This window comes from Chiloscyllium plagiosum, unplaced genomic scaffold, assembly GCF_037043375.1.
Source record: "Chiloscyllium plagiosum isolate Xiang-an unplaced genomic scaffold, Cpla_swu_hap1 HiC_scaffold_24, whole genome shotgun sequence".
Classification (NCBI taxonomy): domain Eukaryota; kingdom Metazoa; phylum Chordata; class Chondrichthyes; order Orectolobiformes; family Hemiscylliidae; genus Chiloscyllium; species Chiloscyllium plagiosum.
Window position 1 is genome coordinate 72,999,157 of NW_028270162.1, and position 20,900 is coordinate 73,020,056.

The window sequence follows — 20,900 nt, forward strand, 5'->3', positions numbered from 1 at the left end:
ATGAACTTCGGAAGGTGGGTGTGTAATTGTTGGGCCGAAGAGCCCGTTTCCACGCTATAGGGATTCTACTTTTCCCAGCTGTTTTCGGTTCTGATGAAAGGTCACAGAACCCGTGATGACCCTTGGTGTTTGCAGGAGGCGGAAAGGGGAGAGTGGCAGCAGAAACCGGATGAGATGTATCAGTGTAGACTGGGAGGGTTTAGTCATACTCTGTGCAGGTCGTTAATCTGAATTAGAAAATCCTGGTCCCACATTTGCAGCAAAGGGGAAGATGGCTTGGGCCTCATGCAGTGAGAGGTCCTGGGTTATGGCCGCCATCTTTATTTGGGGCACGGTACAGCAAGGCGCATGCACATGTCCTCTTTTGGTGGGGGGAGGAGCGGGGTGATTTCAAGAGGAGTGTTTACACATCAAACACATACCAAGAGAAGTGTTCGCCTTCACTATTCATCTTGCACTGATTGTGAGCTTTGTTTTGCGAATTCATTTTCTAGGATAACAATTGAGACTGGGATCTCAAAAACAAGTTTCTACAGTCAGCGGAGTCATCAGGATCTGAATATCATTGGCATTTAACTATGGAACGAGAAAGGTTTGTTCAGTCTGGGAAAATATCACCAATAGTTTTGTCAAGCAAAAAGCAGAAAGATGTTCAAGTTCATGGTCAGATCACCCTTTGGGTATGTGTTCAATTCTTGGCCCTGCAGCTGTGGAAGGAGGTATTGGCCTGAGAGAGAGCACAGATTTATCCAAATGCCAGATTTAGACCCAGTCACCCACTTCATGATGTTAACTGTAAACTCCCTACTTCCAATTCCCTGCAAGCTTCTCATTGAATTTCCTTGTGGACTCAAATTCCAGCACCATTTCAGGTGGAACATTCCAGATTCTGACAACTGTCTGTTCATCCAGAAACTGTTGAAGTCCATGTTGACTCTGGGGTTACAAAGGGCTGAACTGAAAGATGAGATGCTGTTCCTGAGCTCCCATTGAGATGCGTTAGAACAGTACAGGAGGCTGAGGGCAGTGTAGGTATGAGCAGACATTGAAAATGACAGGGCTGTACTGAGAGTGCTGCTTGGCTCAATGAGAGTGTTTTGGAGTTGGGTGTAAACAGAGTGAGGTGAGACTGGGAGAAGGTGAAGCTGAAACTCAAGTTTAGTTCAGGCCATTCAGTAATTCACGTGGTCCCAATGGGAACAGCCAATTTCTCAGTGATACCTGCGGAGTATTTAAGTTTTTAAAGTATGACATATCTGCTGAAGTAAAGGTTTTTTTTTATTATAATGTACATGTTTGAAGTGAAGGAAGGTTGCTCACTCGTTTAAATTTTCTTAATGGGAGTAACGAGATGAATGTAGAGAGATGTTGTGATAGGAGACCTCAGACCCGTGGTGTGGTCCTCTTGTACAATGTGGGAAATAAGGGACGCTTCCAGTGTGCCTGGCGGCTATGTGTGCTGCAAGTGTGTCCATCTGCAGTTACTGGGAAACTGCTTTTCAGACCTGGAGCTGTGAGTGGACTCACTGTGGAGCGTCTGAGAATGTTATGGACAGCATGTTTAGTGAGTTAGTCACACTGCAGGTGAGGGCTACACAGGCAGAAAGGGAATGGATGACCATCAGATCAAGTAAGAGGCTCAGGAAGGGGGTGCAGGAGTCCCCAGTGGTCATCCCCTTCTCATACAGATACTGTATCCCGCTTGGGATTCTGTAAGGGCGGGAATGGGTGGGGTAGCTTCTCGGGAAATCAGCACCAGCTAGGGTCATGCCACCACAGAGAGCTACGCTGCAAAGAGCGGGAGGAAAGAGAGGAAACACGGCTATAGTGACAGGGGATTCAATGCTCAGGGTTAGGGCGGGCACTGCTGTGACCACAGACATGAATCCAGGATGGTATGTTACCTCCATAAAGCTAGGATCCGCAATATCATGGAGCGGCTGCAGGACTTTCTGGAGCTGGAAGTTAAACAGCCCGTGGTGGTGGAACACACAGATACCAACAACATCGCTAAACAGAGGGATGAGGGCCGGAAAGCGAGACATAGGGAGAGCAGAGATGCATTAAAATGTAGCTCCTGAAATGTAATAAGGTCAGACTTACTCCCAGTGCCATGTGCTACTGAGAGCAGGAATAAGAGGGTAGATCAGCTGGATGTGTGGCTGGGGAAATGGTGTACCAGAGAAAGGTTTAGATTCTTCAGGCACTGGGACTGTTTCTGGGTGGGACCTATACCAGCCTGACCGGTTACTCCTGGGCAGAGCTGAGACAAATCTGATGGGGGCTTTTGCAGTTCCATTGGTGAGGTTTTAACTAGTCTGGCAGGGGGTTGGGAAATCAAGTGTCGGCTTAGATGGGTCAGATTCGGGTCAGGGAATGGGAGGTAGAATATTAGTGATGTAGTCAGCAGCTCAGAAAGCCAAAGAAAAGGAGGATTAAACGAGGATTGAGTCCCTCTTCAGCCATCAGTCCTGCCATCTCAGAAATGTGAGTCAACAAAATATGGAGCTGTATACATGTCTATGACTCTATGTGCTTCAGCAAAATGGTGGAAATCTACAATAAGAACATAAATTGCTGGACATCCTCAGCACGTCTGTCAGCATCTGAAATGGTGACAGATGCAGGAAACATTGCAGCCTTGAAGAAGTGTTTAGATGATCACACCAAGATGTTACACGGAGTGCCAGAACGTGGGACTAGAATAAATAGGCGCTTGATGACCAGCATGGATACGATGGGGATGGAAAGTTGATGTTTCGGGTCAGGACTATTCATCCGGACTGACAAACTGTCCTGACCAAAACATCAACTTTCCTGCCCCTCTGATGCTGCTTGACCTGCTGCACTTCCCCAGATCCACATTGTATAAACTCTGACTTCCAGCATCTGCAGCCCTTAACTATCTACACATCCCAGGACTCAGGCTGGTGACCCTCCTTTACTCTCTCTCAGTAACCAGGAGAGCCTTCCTTGGGAAAGGGGAACAAAGGTACACACAGTACTCCAGGTGTGGTCTCACCAAGGCCCTTCCAGAAAGGGATCCCTGCTCCGGTACTCGAATCCTCTCACTAGGAAGGTTACACATCATTTACATTCTCCACTGCTTCCCACTCCTGCCTGCTTCTGAAAAGAGGGAATCTCAGAGAAACACGCAATAAAATGGGGTCAGAGTCTCTGGTATAAAACTGTTGAATACAATGCCCCCATCTTCTCCATACCGGTCATCAAGCACACATGCCTGGTGTGATCATCGAAACACTTCTTCAAGGCTGCAATGTTTCCTACATCTGTCACCATTTCAGATGCTGCCAGACCTGCTGAGGATCTCCAGCACTTTGTTTTCTCTGTAGTAGAGTACTGAAAGGGGGAATTTGTAGTTGAGAAATACACATTGAACTTCATGTTCAGTTTTGATAGTCACTGGATCTGTGCCGATCTGGATATCATTGGCCTTTTCATCTGGAAGGAAAGGTGTGCATTCTGTCCAGAGACGAATATTTCAAATGTCAGTGTGGCTGGAAAAAGTACTGAGACAGCAAAGTCCGTGTTAGTGTGATGACTGTAGAGAGAGATTTCATTTGGTTTTTGAAAGTCTAAAAAATCATGGCACATTTCCCAGGAGCAGTTAAACCCCAAATTGGTTAATTGTCCTCATACAAAACCATGAAACCAGAAAGACAAAAGGATTCCTGCATCATGGAAAAAGCTATGAAAATGGGATTGTTGTAACGGAGTGAATTATCGATCATGGATTGCAATCCATTGGTGTTGTCACGTCGGTTCCAATGCCGTGGGGAAAACGCGTGAAATGTGATGGATGCAGTGTAGGTTTCAGTTATTAAACTGGAAAGGTGCAGAAGAAATTTACAAGAATAATGCCAGGTCTCAGGGGTCTGAGTTATAGGGAGAGGTTGGATAAGCGAGGACTTTTTTGTTTAGAGCAGAGGAAACCGAGGGGGAATATATTAAAGAAGTGTATGAGATCATGAGAGGCCTGGGTAAGGTGAATGCACTCAGTCTTTTTCCCAGGGAACTAAGGACTGGAGGGTATCAGTTTAAGGTTAGAGGAGAAAGAATAAAAGGGAACCTGAGGGGCAACTGTTCTACACAGAGGGTGGTATGTATATGGAATGAGCTGCCAGTGGAAGTGGTTGAGGCGGGTCTGTTAACAACATGTAAAAGACATTTGGACAAATACATGGATAGGAAAGTTTCAGAAGCAGATGAGCCAAGTGCAGGGAAATGGGGTTAGCGTGGATGGACATTCTGATCGGCATGGGCCAGTTTGGGCCAAAGGGCCTGTCTCTGCTGTAGGATTCTATGACTAGGTGCATTTGCTATTTCTCCCCCTAACTCTGTTGGTATCTTGGGATGTATTCTATCAGGGCAAAGAGACTTGTCTACCTTTAGCTCCATTAGCTTGCCCAGCTCTAACTCTTTCATGATAACGGTTATTTATAGGTCCTCACCTTCCTCAGTCTCCTTATCAATTACCGGCATGTTCTTCGTATCCTCCACTGTGAAGACTGACTACTGTGTACTCATATTCCTGAACCCTGCTGGGTAGGAATAACTGGGCACAGAACTCTGAGAGGTATTCTTTAGAGTCTTTATTGATGAGACATGGTAGTTACGTGCAAAATGCCTTCAGACAACATCAGGTAACTCCCCGCCTGTCCGGTGTACGCCTCCCATTTTTCTACCTTTGTGGTTTGTGATTTTGAATAGAGACTATCTCTCAGGATTATCTCCATGGCAACAGCAGTTAAAAAGTCTTGTTCAGTTCAGCACTTTGTGGTTAAACCATACACCCCTCCCCCACACCCCTGTGGCTCAGTCAGGTATCTGACAGGCAGTTCAGTTTCAGTGGGGCTGTCTGTCAGGATTCTGATGTGGAGGAGCCAGGGTTGGGGTGGGATGGACAAAGTTAAAAACCACACAACACCAGGTTATAGTCCAACAGGTTTATTTGGAAATACAAGTTTTTGGAGTGTGCTGTGATTTTTAACTTGATCAGGATTATCTCTATGGTAACAGTTAAGTGCTTCAACAATTACAGAGGCCATATGTTCCCCACACAATAGGTTCCCCTCCAGCAGTGTAAACTGCTATTCTGGCCCTGGAGATAGCTACTCATTACATTTTATCCGTAATCCCATCAAGCTTTCTGTTAATCTTTGAAGTTTTTCTAATCTCCTGGTTTCTCCTTGGTCCTTACCAATTTGTATGCCTTCAATTTCAATTTGACAGACTCCATTATTTCCTTAGACACCCATGGCAGATTACTCCTTTTCCGACAGTCCTTCCTTTTCACTGATACATGTTTTTACTGAGCACTTTGAAAAATTGCTTTGATATTCCTCCACTGTCCGTCAACTGTCCCACCCTAAAGTCTTTGCTTCCAGTCTACATTAGCCAACTCCTGCTTCATCATATTGTAGTCTCCTTTGTTTAAGCACAGGATCTGGATTGGATTTAATCTTCCCGCTTTCCATTTTGTGTTCTAAATTCAACCAGACTTCTCAGGTCTTTTATCAGGTTACGTGGGGAGGCGGTGTTTTGGGTTTCATTGTCAGAGACCTTGGCTTTGTAGTAAAGTATAGGATAGATATTCCCAACAGAGTATTCTGGACGCTGTGAATGTCCTACACAGTCGAACACCATAAATCACTGTGTCCCCTCAGTTTAAAATTGCAAAATCATTATCTCCTACTCGCTTCCTCACTATCTAAGTTTGGAATGCTAATCCACCTGAGTATCCTGCATTTTGTGAAGGTGGTGATTTTTGGATTCAGCTTTCCAGTTATTACCGTAAGAAGATAAGCACTGGGCACAGGAGAGGCAATGCAGCCCTTCGAACCAGCTCCACCATTTAATACAATGATGATTGAGCTCACCTCGCTCTCAGCTGGATTTTCCCGCCTGCGCGCTCTCACCCTTCAACTCATTGCAAATGAAACATCTGTATCTTTTTATTAAGTTTGCTCATTGCCCTGGCATCCACTGCATTTTGAATAGGGAATTCCACAGATTCAGAACACATGGAGACAGGTACATTCTTCTTCATGAGAATAGAATAGAGTCCCTATAGTGCAGAAACAGGGTGTTCATCCAACCCTATAGTCAGCATCCCATTTAGACCCATCCATTCCCTGTAACCCTGCATTTCCTGTTGTTAATTGTCTAACTGGCACATGCGTGGACCCTGTGGGCAATTTAGCATGGCCAATCCAGCAAACCTGCACATCTTTGGACTGTGGAAAGACACCGGAGCACCCAGAGGAAACCCACGCAGCCAGAGGGAGAATGTGTAAACTCCACACAGTCGCCGAAGGCTGGAATCAAACCCGGCTCTCTGACGCTGTGAGGCAGCAGTGCTAGCCACTGAGCCACCTCTCTTAAAATTTGCTGCCCCTTATTAACCTCCCCACCCCGCAATTGGCTGAATGTATATTCCTTACGTCAGAACTCGGGTTGTCTAAGCAGATGTCTCAGTAAAACCCAGTGACAGCCCACATGTCCTGTGTGTCTGAATGGGGATCCAACACCCTCCAGCCCACAATTTTCATTCACTTTCCAGAGGCTTCATGGGGACAACAACTCCCACAATCCCTGAGGCAGGGACCACACGTGTGGGGAAACCCGGCATTGTACATGTATGGAATGTGGGCGTGTTTTGGAGCATTTGTTTTGGGTAACTAGCAGAAAGCATTTCACACTGATTGGCTGGAGAAGGGATGCATCTACTTATAGTATTGATTGGTTGTGGGGGGGGGGGGGGGGAAGGAGGGGTCAATGTGCCATCACACCCACGTGGAACTAAGTTCCATCCCCAACTCGTTGTAATGCTGGGAATCGACCTATGGGAAACGAGGAAGGATCTGACACCTTCTCCCAGACTGAAGGTTCCTCTTCTGTCCAGGATCTGCCACCTCCCTTTCTGTCTCCTTTTGTTTCATTCTTATGTTACATTACTGACTTGCAGCAACTGAAGGGAAAGGAAGTGAACCCAGAAAGGGTGCAGAGTCTAACCAGGGACGGGAAGTGGTGGCATGGATCTGTTTATCAGCAACTCCATGAGAATGGGGAAGGTGTACATTAGGGGGTAGCAGAGGCAGAACAGTGGGAGAGAGTAAGTGGGCTGGAGGGTTACAGCTTTGGGGGAAGAAAGGGGAAAAATATTCAGGAGAAATTAGAATTGTCTGTTCTGAATTTCTAACCTGTACATATTCCTTTATACAGGGTGCTAGATGGTGAAGATTTGCAGACTGAAATCTCAAAATCATGTGCAGATCGTGATTACGTTAACCAGCATTTGAAGAACCAAAGACTGAGACTCACTCGGCCAAAATCGTGCAACACTCTCCCTCCCAGCATTGTCGGTCTATCTGCACCAAATGGACTGTGAATGGTTCAAGACAGCAGCTCACTACCATCTTCTCAAGGGTAACTAGAGATGGGGTATAAATGCTGGCTGAGCCAGTGATGCCCATATCCTGGAAATGGGTTCTCTCTCTAGTTGCTGAAGCGCGGTTGATGTTACTGCAGGATGATGAGGGATGCTGAGTGCATCCTCCAGGAGGCAGCACCATCACATTACCCCTGCCTACACCCACACAGTAACACAGCAACGTCACTGAAACAAAAGGTGGTGAAGCCAAAGGAGGACTTCGATGAATTTACCTCGAAGAACTATATCTAAGGGGATTGGGACACAGCAGGAACAGGTGATGGATGGTCAGCTGGTTCCCATTGGTTGGTGGAGCAGGATTGAAAAGCCGAATAGCTGCTTCTTGCTATCTCCCAGGTATGTATATAGCCATGGAGCCCGAGTAGGAAGAAGTAGGCAGGGCAGGGATTCTCCTGGAGATTGCACCTCCACATCAGTTTTCAGTGAGAGAGGGTTTGATGGATTTTATTTAATATTTGTCTTTTACATTTAAAAAAAATAAATTTGCAAACCTTGTGTTCAAGTTTATCCCAGAATAAAAGTAAAAGAATCGAAACGATCTGAATATAAGTTTTTAAAATTTCAAACGCCCTGTAAAACAAAATCCTGTCTATTCCCGGACACCATCACTTCCCAGTTGCTCAAACTCCAAGGAAATATTCCCTCCCTGTCAGAACCTTTGGTTTGATTTAACTGCTTTTCAGTTCTCGTTCTGTGAGCTGTGAAGTGTTCTTTTTCCCCCCCATTTCTCCTACCCAGGAATGTTATCTCTCACAGCTGTGCAACCTTCCCACCATCAACATCATCATTACTCCATTTTGCTTTTTGTTACCAGCAGGAAGCCACCCGTGTAACCAATTGAATATTTCCAAACAAGACCCCTTACAGGCAAAGCAAACCATTACAAGTGACAAAGTGAGAAGGGACTAAATCAAGGCAGAGTTGTAGGGAGGGGGCAGCGACAGAGATAAAGCACATATCCCCTGCGGTGCCCACCTCTATCTAAAGGCATTGAGAGCATTGATACACACCACATGCTCCTTCTCCAGGGACACCCTGCTGTGTAACGTTTATCCTCAATCATAGAACAGAATCCCAACAGTGTGGAAGGAGAGCATTGGCCCATCAAATCCCACCGACCATCTGAAGAACATCCCACGCACTGCACTCCATCCCTGTAACACTGCATTTCGCATGGCTGATCCACCTAGTCTGCACATTCCTGGACACCATGGGCAATGTAGCACGACTGATCCACATAACCTGCACATCTTTTGACTGTTGGAGGAAACCAGAGGACCCACACTATCGTGGGGAGAATGTGGAAACTCCACACAGGCCGTTGACCAAGGCTGGCCTCTGACCTTGTACCTGGTGCTTTGAAGCAGAGGTGCTTCAATCCCAATATAAATCAAAACAGATGATCCCTGCTCATTGTCACATTGCTGTTTGTGTAGCCTTGTGCTCAGAGAGACATCCTGAGCTTCAGAAAGTGGCAATATAAATTCAGTCAACTCCAGCCCAGTTAATGTGGTTAACACCACAACAACATCAATATTCCAAAAGTGTCATCGTGTACAAGGTCCACTCCTGACTCTGATTAACAGTAACTGCAGAATCAGAGTCCTGCAGTGATGTGTGAACTCTACCCCACACGGAGCAGAGGGATGACCACTTCCCTGTGTGCACTCGCTGGTCTCTGTCATGTTGAAGATGCAGCAAATCCCTTGTCACACTGAGAGGTAAACAACTCCTACCCAGTGTGAACCCTCTGGTGTATCAGCAGGAGGGATGAATCACTGAAACTCTTTTCACACACTGAGCATCTGAATGGCCTTTCCCCAGAGTGGGCTCACTGGGGTCTCAGCAGATCAGAAGACTGGGCGAATCCTTTCCCACACATGGAGCAGGTGAATGGCCTCTCCCCGGTGGGAACGCACTGATGTCTCTGCAGGAGAGAGATTTGAATGAATCCTTTCTAACACATGGAGCAGGTGAATGGCCTCTCCCCGGTGGGAACGCACTGATGTCTCTGCAGGAGAGAGATTTGAATGAATCCTTTCTAACACATGGAGCAGGTGAAGAGTCTAAATCCTCTGTGGCCTCTCTGGTGCCTCAGCAGATTGCAAGAGTGAGTAAATCCCTTCCCATACATGGGGCAGGTGACCAGCCTCTTCCCAGTGTGACTGTGTCAGTGAGTGTCCCGCTGGGAGGGGTAAGTGAATTCCTTCCCACAATCCCCACATTTACACAACCTTGCCCTGGTCCTATCACATTGGTGTCTTCCCAAATCACATGACCAGTTAAATCCTCAACCACATGCACAACACGAATGGTTTCTCTGGGCTGGGAATGCTGCTTTCCCCTTCCGTATTATGTATAATGTTCAGGACCTGCGGAATTGGGTGTGTTAAATGTGATGTTAAAGCTGAGTTTCCCATCTGTGAACTCTCTCTGTAAAACAAATTTATCTCCTTCATTACTACAGCTCCCAACACCAGCTCTCCCTTTAGTTCTCCTGAAATTCTAAATTTGGACTAATGCAATAATGTGGCTTTCTCTCACTTGTTTCTGAAAGTAAATTAGGATGATTTTGAATAACTGGACTTTACTAGCCAAACTCGTTCCTACTCTATCATATACGACCTTTAACCCATGGGAAATGTGTTACCAGCTTCGATGACCGTTATAATGTTCTGACCACTTCTATGGAGTCTGTATATGTTGATTCTAACAATTATCAATAGATCGTATCTAAACAGGATGCCCACACAACAGTGGGCGCTCTGACACTCAATGCCTGTAAGTTATTTTTCTTAAAGCCCCACATGTGTCTGGCAATCTGGCAATACAATTGAAGATAGTTTATACAGTAACCTTACAGTCTTAGTTGCCAATTCCAATCCATGAAGCAGTCAGTAACATTCCCCAGTGAATTGAATTCTATTAGCAGCTTTGTCCTGTCAGGAGAGATTGAGGATCATGAAGCTGTCTTCTCTGGAGGACTGAAATATGAAACACTTGAAATGAACAAAATTCTTCAAGAGCTCAATAGGATAGATATAGGACGATGTGCAGCCTGGCTGATATGTCTTGAATGAAATACGCACTAACTGCGGTGTCTTTACCCAGCATCCCCTTTAGCTGCATAAATGTTCAAGATTTATTTGCTGCTCTAATTCCACTCTCTTATTGAATCCCATTTGTAACTGCTGTAATGTTGGTTGCCGTGCAAATTGGTAACATTTGATTCAATCTATCCTAAAACCTCTCTGTATCTGTGTCTCGCTTTTGTTCACCAAGACCCTCATTCAATCTGACCTCTTTACAAACCCTGCCCTGATATTTTCTTAGAGGGCTCAGAATTAAATGTCCACAGAATTGTTACTGCACAAAAGGAGGCTGATTGGCTCATCAGCTCTCCAAAGGCTCTCGATGAAACACCGGCGAGTTCACAAGTAACCACAGCGATTGGATTTATTTTGTTTGTTCATGGGATCATGGCAACACTTGCTGGGGCAGCATTTGTCAATCATTCTGACTGCCAAGAAGATGGTCCAGGGTCAACCCCATTATTCAGGGTCTGGATTCACATGTAGGCTGGTCAAGGTCAGAATTAACATAGTTTCCGAGACTCAGTGACATGAAGAGGGAAAACACTCAGACACTGACCAACCCATCTGATTGTCAACTCAGACAGAAAGACAGAAAGAAAGATGCACATTTAGATAGCACCTTTGATGACCTGGGGCAATAACGCATGCTTCTATCCCAATGATTTCAACCACAAATCTCTGAAAACACAGGCACAAAGCTTCCTACTTGTACCAGGTTGTCTCTCAGCCTCCTCTTGAGAAAAGAGTTTTAAGCTGTTAAGACTTTCCTGGTGATTATAACCTCTATGTTCCTATAAGATTTGTGACTGAACCTTTATTTTCCTGTTCCTTGTGAGTGATGCCAGCAGCAGAAACAGCTCCTGACCTGTGCGGGTTTCGATTGGAGTATTTGTATTTAAAAATGCATTTTCACCCTCATGTACAGTGTGAAATTGCTATAAAACAGAAGGAAAGGATTGAGTGAGAACCCACAGAAACACAAAGGCAGTATGTGTACCTGAACTGAATGAACCGGGCATGAGGAAAACATGACGACAATCACAGCTAGTTAGAGTCACAGAATCCCGTAGGTGCAGAAAGAGGCTATTCAGTCCATCAAGCCTGCAATGAACTGCTCTCCCACCCTCCCTCCATAACCTCTCATCTACCATGGCTAACCCAACCCGCTAAACCTGCACACTACAGGCCATGTTAGCACAGCCAATAGAGCAAACCTGCACATCTGTGGGAGGGTCACAGATTACATCCAAATGCTCGGAATTGTGGATGATGTCTCACGAATATTTGACTCTGATACAAATGCTCTGTTTTTAAAAATAAAATCTGGGAGAAACTGCAACCAGAAAGATTTCCAATTATCTCTGGAGGAAGAGAATTCAAAACTCGTGCCATTGACCCAAGGGGACACAGTGAAGTCACAGAGGTCTGGGAACCATCAGAAATGTAACAGGTTGTGAGCAAGGAGGAGGTGAGACAAGGACAAACAGACAGTCTGTCACACAGGGGAAGGCAGGAGAGATTAAACAGCAGAAATGGTAGTCCCTCAAGGCCACAGGGAATAGTGTTCAGGCTGGGATTGAAACTAGGAAACAAGGTGTGCAGCTGTCAAAGAAATACATTGAAAAACAGATAATAAGAACATAGAGGGCAGAGATCACAGTCTGAAATTGTTGCTGTCAATGGTGAGTATAGAATGCTGTAAAGCCTGGATAGTTCTATTACAACCAACACATACAGGATGGGCCAAGTGGCTGCGATCTGTGCTGTAACTTTCTGATAAATTTATTCCGACATTTGGATATCAAGTCTGATGATGCTAATAAATTCTCAAATTCGACTTGAGTTGAATATGCTGGAGAAATGTCAAATAAATCACATTGATCCCATTCTGCAGACTTTAGTCTGCAGCCCTGCATGTTCCAGCATCTCAGTTACATCCATAACCTTTTGTCCTAATGTGATGCTGGTTACTGCCTCTGCCACCCCATCAGTGACTCACCATCTCCAGGTGAAATGAATTCTCCCCTCCCCTTCTTTCTGAGAATTAGTTTCAATCTAAAACCTCCAGTTTCTGACCTCTCTGCTTATGAATAGCTCCCCCCTATCCACTCGATCTGTATTCTTCAGCATTTTATCACTTCAATTAAATCTCAGCTCATCCTCCTCGGAAATCATCCCCAGCCTACCCAACCTTTCCTCAGAGCAGAAATTTTCCAATCGGAGAAACATTCTGATCAATCTCCTCTGTACCCTCTCTGGTGTGATCACATCAACCCTGGAATGTGGGGATCAGAAGTGTGTGCAGTACTTTAGCTGTGGTCAAACAAGTGTTCCTGACCTTTCCCACGTCACCTCCGTGTTCTTGTGGTTGTCGCTCAGACAAGAAGTGTCCTGGTTTTCCCACATGGAACTGGATGTGCACTCCATGAGCCTGGGATTCCCTACCATGTGTTTATTTGTTAACTAATCCTAAATTAACTTCAGATTAAAACAAGATTATCAGCTACCCACCAATCAACTTCTTCCATTATACTCAAGTCACCTTACTTTTTAAAAATATCTTTAAAATTATTACTATCTAAACACAACAGGCTTTAATTTGCTGATCAAGTATTCAGATGTCTCCACTGTTACAATCACTTGAAGATTATCTTTACCTTCAGCTACATTTGGTGAATTGAACACTGATTGTAAATATATGAATATCAAAAGGACTTGAGTTTTATGATAATTAATCCAGTCTGACATTCTTGTTGGTTAATATCTTGAAGAGAACTGTCCTCAGAACTCCAGCTGTGCTCTGACTTCATTGACAACAGTCCATGGCTGGACTGCAGAGCTTCGATCTGTTCTGTTGTTTCCCGGATTGCTTCACTCTGTCTATCACTTGCTGCTTCTGCTGTTAGGAACACAAGTAGTCCTCTTTGGTAACTTCATCAGGTTAACACCTCATTTTTGGGTATTCATGCTGCTTTTACTGTAAGTTTTGTTGGAGTACAATTTTACTGCTGTTGGTGGAAGGAGAGAGCTAAACTCTTACACTGTCGGCCCCATACCCAAGAAGCTACATGCAGTATCATGATCACTGAAAGGCCAAGACATGAAATACAAGCAACTCTGTACAATGATGCAGGATCACAACTGCAGCAAGGGGAGTTTAAGATCCAACCCGACATAGGAGTATGGAAAGAAGCAGCTGATCAGATTGTCTCATTCAGAGTCACAAAGAGACTCTGTGAGATTATTGTGCTGTTGGGGGTGAGGATGGAAGAGGTTGGGGAGATGGAGAGTCCTTCAAAAGAAACTAATCTGCCTGAGAGTTATGGGATTGACTTGATTGCCATGCATTTAACAGAAAGCTAATTGAAACTGTTTTTATCCCCAATAGATAACAAGGCATCAGAAACAAACCCCATGATACATGGTTCTGAGATGGATGTCAATAGCCCATCAACATCCAACTCCTGCAATGAATAAAGGAAAATAAAAGTCTTTACCCAGTGTGAATCTGCATGTTCAATGATGTTGTGAACATTTCCAAAACTAAGTTCTCTATATACAAAACTTTATGAACTGCCAAAACCATTGTTCATTACTTGGTGTGAACAAGAGAAAAAAAATCCTTCAACTTGTGGTTATGAGTAAATTGACTGGTGTCTCAGCAGGATGGATGCCTGAGTGAATCCCTTCCCACCCACCCTCCCCCCCCCCCCCCCCCACCCCCAACCACACACTCACAGAGCAGCAGAGCAGGTGAACAGCTTCTCCCCAGTCTGACTGGTTTGTCCAATTTCCAGGTGGGATGGGTAAAGAATTCCTTTCTGGCATTCCCCACATTTCCAGAGTCGGTCCCTAGTGTGGCTTCACTGGTGTTTTGCCATTTCAGACAAATGCTGGCAGACTGTTATACACACCGTCACACCCCCTCCCCTCCCCCACACCCGAACCCAGTATAAAACAGTAAACATTATCTCCTGCTGTGGAGGGACAGCCTGTATTAGTCTGTGTAGGAACCCTGAGCAGATTTACCTCAATGACAATTTAATCGGTGACCAGAGCAAGTTAAGCAAGTCCAAATAAAATGCATTATAGCACAGAGAGAGGCCCATCAAATCCAAGCTGGCTCTCTGTAGCAGAATCCCATATTCTCGCTCCCTATACTTCCCCCAAACTCTGCAAGTTTACTTCCCTCAGATCGGATATAATTGTTTTTATCAATTATTCATCTTCTCCTCTGCCTGCACTACCATAATAGGCAGTATGTTCTGCATATTTCCAGCCAATACAGACAGCAGAAACAATGGCTCATCTCCCACTGTCTCAAAGTGGGGGTGGCGTTTTTGCCAGTTTGATGGTGAGTTTGGTGTTGGAGCGGACGGGGGTGGAGGTTTTTGTTGGTTTGATGGTGAGATTGGGGAGGCGCAGTGGTAGTTTGGCGCACTGATCTTTACACCGCTGAGGCTAAACGCCAGCTCACGGACACCTTCTCCTACTGTCCCCTCGACCATGACCCCACCACCTCCCACCACCAAACCATCATCTCCCAGACCATCCATAACCTCATCACCTCAGGAGATCTCCCATCCACCGTCTCCAACCTCATAGTCCCACAACCCCGCACCGCCCGTTTCTACCTCCTGCCCAAAATCCACAAACGTGACTGCCCCGGCTGACCCATTGTCTCAGCCTGCTCCTGCCCCACTGAACTCATTTCTGCCTACCTCGACACGGTCGTGTCCCCCTTAGTCCAAGAACTCCCCACCTACATTTGGGACACCACCCAAGCCCTCCACCTCCTCCATGATTTTCGCTTCTCCGGCCCCCAACGCCTTATCTTCACCATGGACATCCAGTTGTTATACACCTCCATCCCCCATCATGAAGGCCTTCAAGCGCTCCACTTCTTCCTTTCCCGCCGACCCAATCACTACCATTCCACTGATACCCTCCTTCGACTGACTGAACTGGGTCCTCACTCTTAACAACTTCTCCTTCCAAACCTCCCACTTCCTCCAAACCAAAGGAGTAGCCATGGGCACCCGCATGGGCCCCAGCTATACCTGCCTCTTCGTCAGATATATGGAACAGTCCATCTTCCGCAGCTACACTGGCACCACCCCCCACCTTTTCCTCTGCTACATCGATGACTGTATCGGCGCTACCTCGTGCTCCCACGAGGAGGTTGAACAGTTCATCCACTTTACTAACACCTTCCACCCCGACCTCAAATTCACCTGCACTGTCTCAGACTCCTCCCTCCCCTTCCTAGACCTCTCCATTTCTATCTTGGGTGACTGACTCAACACGGACATTTACTATAAACTGACCGACTCCCACAGCTACCTAGATTACACCCCCTCCCACCCTGTCCCCTGTAAAAACGCCATCACATATTTCCAATTCCTTCGTCTCCACTGCATCTGCTCCCAGGAGGACTAATTCGAATACCGAACAACTCAAATTGCCTCCTTCTTCAAAGACCACAATTTCCCCTCCGATGTGGTCGATGATGCTCTCCACTGCATCTCCTCCACTTCCCGCTCCTCTGCCCTTGAACCCCACCCCTCCAATCGTCACCAGGACAGAACCCCACTGGTCCTCACCTTCCATCCCACCAACCTCCAGATACATCGTATCATTCTTCGTAATTTCTGCCACTTCCAGACAGACCCCACCACCAGGGATATATTTCCCTCTCCACTCCTATCAGCATTCAGGAGAGACCACTCCCTCCGCGACTCCCTCGTCAGATCCACAACCCCCACCAACCCAACCTCCACTCCCGGCACCTTCCCCTGCAACCACAAGAAGTGCAAAACTTGCGCCCACACCTCCCCCCTCACCTCCCTCCAAGGCCCCAATGGATCCTTCTATATCCATCGCAAATTCACCTGCACCTCCACACACATCATTTACTGTATCCGCTGCACCCGATGTGGTCTCCTCTACATTGGGGAGACAGGCCGCCTACTTGCAGAACATTTCAGGGAATACCTCTGGGACACCCAAACCAACCCACCCAACCGCCCCGTAGCGGAACACTTTAACTCCCCCTCCCACTCCACCAATTACATGCAGGTCCTTGCCCTCCTCCATCGTCACACCCTGGCCACACGACGCCTGGAGGAAGAGCACCTCATCTTCCGCCTAGGCATCCTCCAACCACGAGGGATGAATGTAGATTTCTCCAGCTTCCTCATTTCCCCTCCCCCCACCTTATCTCAGTCCCAACCCTCGGATTCAGCACCGCCTTCTTGACCTGCAATCTTCTTCCCGACCTCTCCGACCCCACCCCCTCTCCGGCCTATCACCGTCACCCTCACCTCCTTCCACCTATCGTATTCCCAGCACCCCTCCCCAAATTCCCTCACCCCTACCTTTTATCTCAGCCCGCTTGGCGCACTAGTATCATTCCTGCAGAAGGGCTTATGCCCAAAACATCGATTCTCCTGCTCCTCGGATGCTGCCTGGCCTGCTGTGTTTTTCCAGCACCACATTTTTCAACTCCCGCTGTCTCAAAACCTTACATCTGATCTTAATTCTTATGCCATCACCTATCGAATACACATATTTTTGTCTGCTATATCTAGGTCTGTTGTAATCTTATACGCTCTATCAAAAATATATTCTACATCTTCACTTCAAAGAAAATAGCAATTTCTTCAAATCAATCCAGTGACAGCATTTTCTTCATCAGTGAACTACTCCAGTAAGTCTGTACTCTATACTCTGAAGATCACTCATATCCTTCATTGTTGATGTCTATTTTGTTCCACAAATCCAGACGACGCAAGTTTTCTGCACAACAGCAGTAGCTTTATTATTGGACAGGCGGCGAGAGCTTCAAAGCATCTCTAAAGTAGCCGAGTGTCTACTTGCAGAGGCTGTTCTTCCTGAATCTCTGCCTTACCCACAGAGACAGTATATTTAATAGGAATTAGACAAAGGCATATCAGTCACATGGAAGATTGTCAATAGATAGTTTAAAGTAGGTAATTATGACCTTACAAAGCTTGATGAATGACGATGTCCTGTGATAACGTGTGATGGATTACAGAAACTGATTATCGTATTGTTCATGTTTATGTGTTGATGGGAAGAGATTAAGGCAGAAGGGTTCTTCCTTCAGTTAATGGGGCATTCACTTACCTATGCTCATATGGAGGGGATGTAAGACAATGGACCGGGAGGCAGTTTAACAGGCTTGTTCCCAGGACTCTCAGTCTTGTCTGGCAAGGGCCAATTCGTCTGTCTGGGGATATGGTGGAATCCACATGTCCTGAAAGAGAAGCAAATTATGGAACTGGCCCCTCTGTGGTATTTTAACTTCCTCATTCTGATCAGAAATCTGTTGACCAGAATTGGATGCAATGATTGTCTGTGACCTAACTAGAGCTTTGTCAAGGGTTAGCATCTTTTCCGTGTATAAAGTTAAAAATCACACAACACCAGGTTATAGAACATAGAAGAATACAGCGCAGTACAGGCCCTTGGGCCCTCGATGTTGCGCCGATCCAAGCCCACCTAAACTACACTAACCCACTATCCTCCATATACCTATCCAATGCCCTCTTAAATGCCCATAAAGAGGGAGAGTCCACCACTGTTACTGGCAGGGCATTCCATGAACTAACGACTCGCTGAGTGAAGAACCTACCCCTAACATCAGTCCTATATCTACCCCCCCTTAATTTAAAGCTATGCCCCCTTGTAATACCCGACTCAATACGCGGGAAAAGGTTCATACTGTCGACCCTATCTAACCCCCTAATCATCTTGTACACCTCAATCAAGTCACCCCTAAACCTTCTTTTCTCTAGTGAAAACAGCCCCAAGTGCCTCAGTCTTTCCTCATACGATTTTCCTTCCATACCAGGCAACATCCTGGTAAACCTCCTCTGCACCCGTTCCAATGCCTCCACATCCTTCCTATAGTATGGCGACCAAAACTGCACACAATATTCCAGATGCGGCCGTACCAGAGTCTTATACAACTGCATCATGACCTCAGGACTCCGGAACTCAATTCCTCTACCAATAAAAGCCAGTACGCCATATGCCTTCCTCACCGCACTATTTACCTGGGTGGCAACTTTCAGAGATCTGTGTACATGGACACCAAGATCCCTCTGCTCATCCACACTACCAAGTATCCGACCATTAGCCCAGTACCCCATCTTTTTGTTATAAATGCTCCTTCATCAGGTTTATAGTCCAACAGCTTTAATTGGAAGCACACTAGCTTTCAGTGCGACGCTCCTTCATCAGGTTTATTAGATTAGATTAGATTACAGTGTGGAAACAGGCCCTTCGGCCCAACAAGTCCACACCGACCCGCCGAAGCGCAACCCACCCATACCCCTACATTTACCCCTTACCTAACACTACGGGCAATTTAGCCAATTCACCTGACCTGCACATCTTTGGATTGTGGGAGGAAACCGGAGCACCCGGAGGAAACCCACGCAGACACGGGGAGAATGTGCAAACTCCACACAGTCAGTCGCCTGAGGCGGGAATTGAACCCGGGTCTCCGGCGCTGTGAGGCAGCATTGCTAACCACTGTGCCACCGTGCCGCCCATATATTGGACTATAACCTGGTGTTGCGTGAATTTTAAATTTGTACACCCCAGTCCAACACCGGCATCTCCAAACCACATTTTTTCCGTGAGTTTGTTATCATTCCCCCATTAATGAAGCGGAGCATCCCATATGTTTTCCTCAAAACAATTTATGTTCTCTCTCACCTTAATGATTTGTACACTTTGTTCCCCATTCCTGCTGTCACGCTCTCTGTTTCTGTGCCATTCAAATTATATATTCCCTTTCTACATTGCTTCTCTCAAAATGCATCAACTTACTGTATGTTCTAAAGAAGAGACATATTCCATTCAAAATATTAACTGTCACTTCATACATTCTACCACCTGGAAAACAGAACATCACAGCACCGGAATAATCAGCCCACTATGTCTGTGCGGATCATGATGCTATCCCAAACTAATTCAATCTCCCTGTATATGATCCATATCCCTGACAACCCATGCCCGCTTATGTGCCTGTCCAAATGCCTCTTGAACGTTGCGATTGTTTCTGCTTTTACCGACTCCCAGGAGAGTACATTCTAGTCACTCACCACCTTCTGCTCAATAAACTTGTCTGACACAGCTTCCTTTAAACTTGCAAAGATGTTGTTGGAAATGCTCACCAGGTCATGCAGCATCTGTGAAGAAAACTCAGTTAATGTTTCGGTTCTGGTCACACTTCAACAGAAACGTTAACTCTGATTTCCCTTCACAGGTGCTGATAGAACTGCTGAGTTTTTTTCCAGAAACTTCTGGTTTACAGCATCTGCTGTTCTTTCGGTTTTCATTTCCTTTGAACTTGCCCCCTCTCCCCTAAAATCTATGGCCTCGAGAATTTATCATTTCCACCATGGAAAAAGATTCAGATTATTCACTCTGTCTGTGCCTCTCAGATTATTCCGCAGCCACTGACTTTCCAAAGACAGCAATTCAAGATTTTCCAACCTCTCCCAATCCAGGCAACATCCTGGTAAACCTGTTTCCACTCTCTCCAAAGCCTCCACATCCTCATTATAATGTGGTAATCCAAACAGCACAAAATACTCCAAAGGTGGCCTAATGCCAGTTTTATATTCACTCCCCTGACAGAAGAAAGCTTTATTCCTGATGAAGGGCTTTTGCCCGAAACTTCGATTTTACTGTTCCTCGGATGCTGCCTGAACTGCTGTGCTCTTCCAGCACTACTAATCCAGCAGAAGGCAAGCCTGCCATCCACCTTCTTCACCACATTCAGGGAGCTGTGAACTTGCACCTGAAGATCCCTCTGTATCCCAATGCTGCTCAGGGCCCTTCCGTTTAGTGTACACATTCCTCTTACAATGAGCCTCCCAAAATGTATCACCTCACACTTATCTGAATTAAAATCTGTCTGCAATTTCTCCACATAACCTTCCACCTGCCCTCTTCCTTGCTGTATCCTTTGACAACATTCTTCATGTACCATGTACCATCGACAAACTTGCTAATTAAATCGTTTACATTTTCAAACTAATCATTTATATACATTACAAACAACAGATGTCCCAGTTCTGATCCTTGTGGAACAGCACTAGCCACAGACCTCCAGCCGGCAACTTGCCCCAGCACAACTGTTGTTGGGAGAAATATCAAAGAGGAGCCTTCAGTTCTGTGCTGTGCAGCATGACCAATGTTTATTCAGAGCTTACTAACGCATGATGGGAGAGTTCCCTCTCTGGCTCCCCCAACCAAATCCAGCATTCTGCTGCATTTCCTTCATACGTTCC

At 45.9% G+C, this 20,900-nt stretch overlaps 1 long non-coding RNA gene across 2 annotated transcripts in view; it reads left to right on the forward strand.

Annotated features, from left to right (window-relative positions):
* The window catches only part of LOC148145791 (uncharacterized), a 49,884-nt gene extending 35,729 nt beyond the window's left edge, over positions 1-14,155 (forward strand). The window contains exons 5-6 of one of the 2 annotated variants that reach the window (XR_015761317.1): positions 7,246-7,810; positions 13,958-14,155. This is a non-coding gene — a long non-coding RNA (uncharacterized LOC148145791). The remainder of the gene's footprint in view (positions 1-7,245; positions 7,811-13,957) is intronic. The other variant, XR_015761318.1, reaches the window with a different exon arrangement.
* Positions 14,156-20,900: the final 6,745 nt, after the last annotated feature.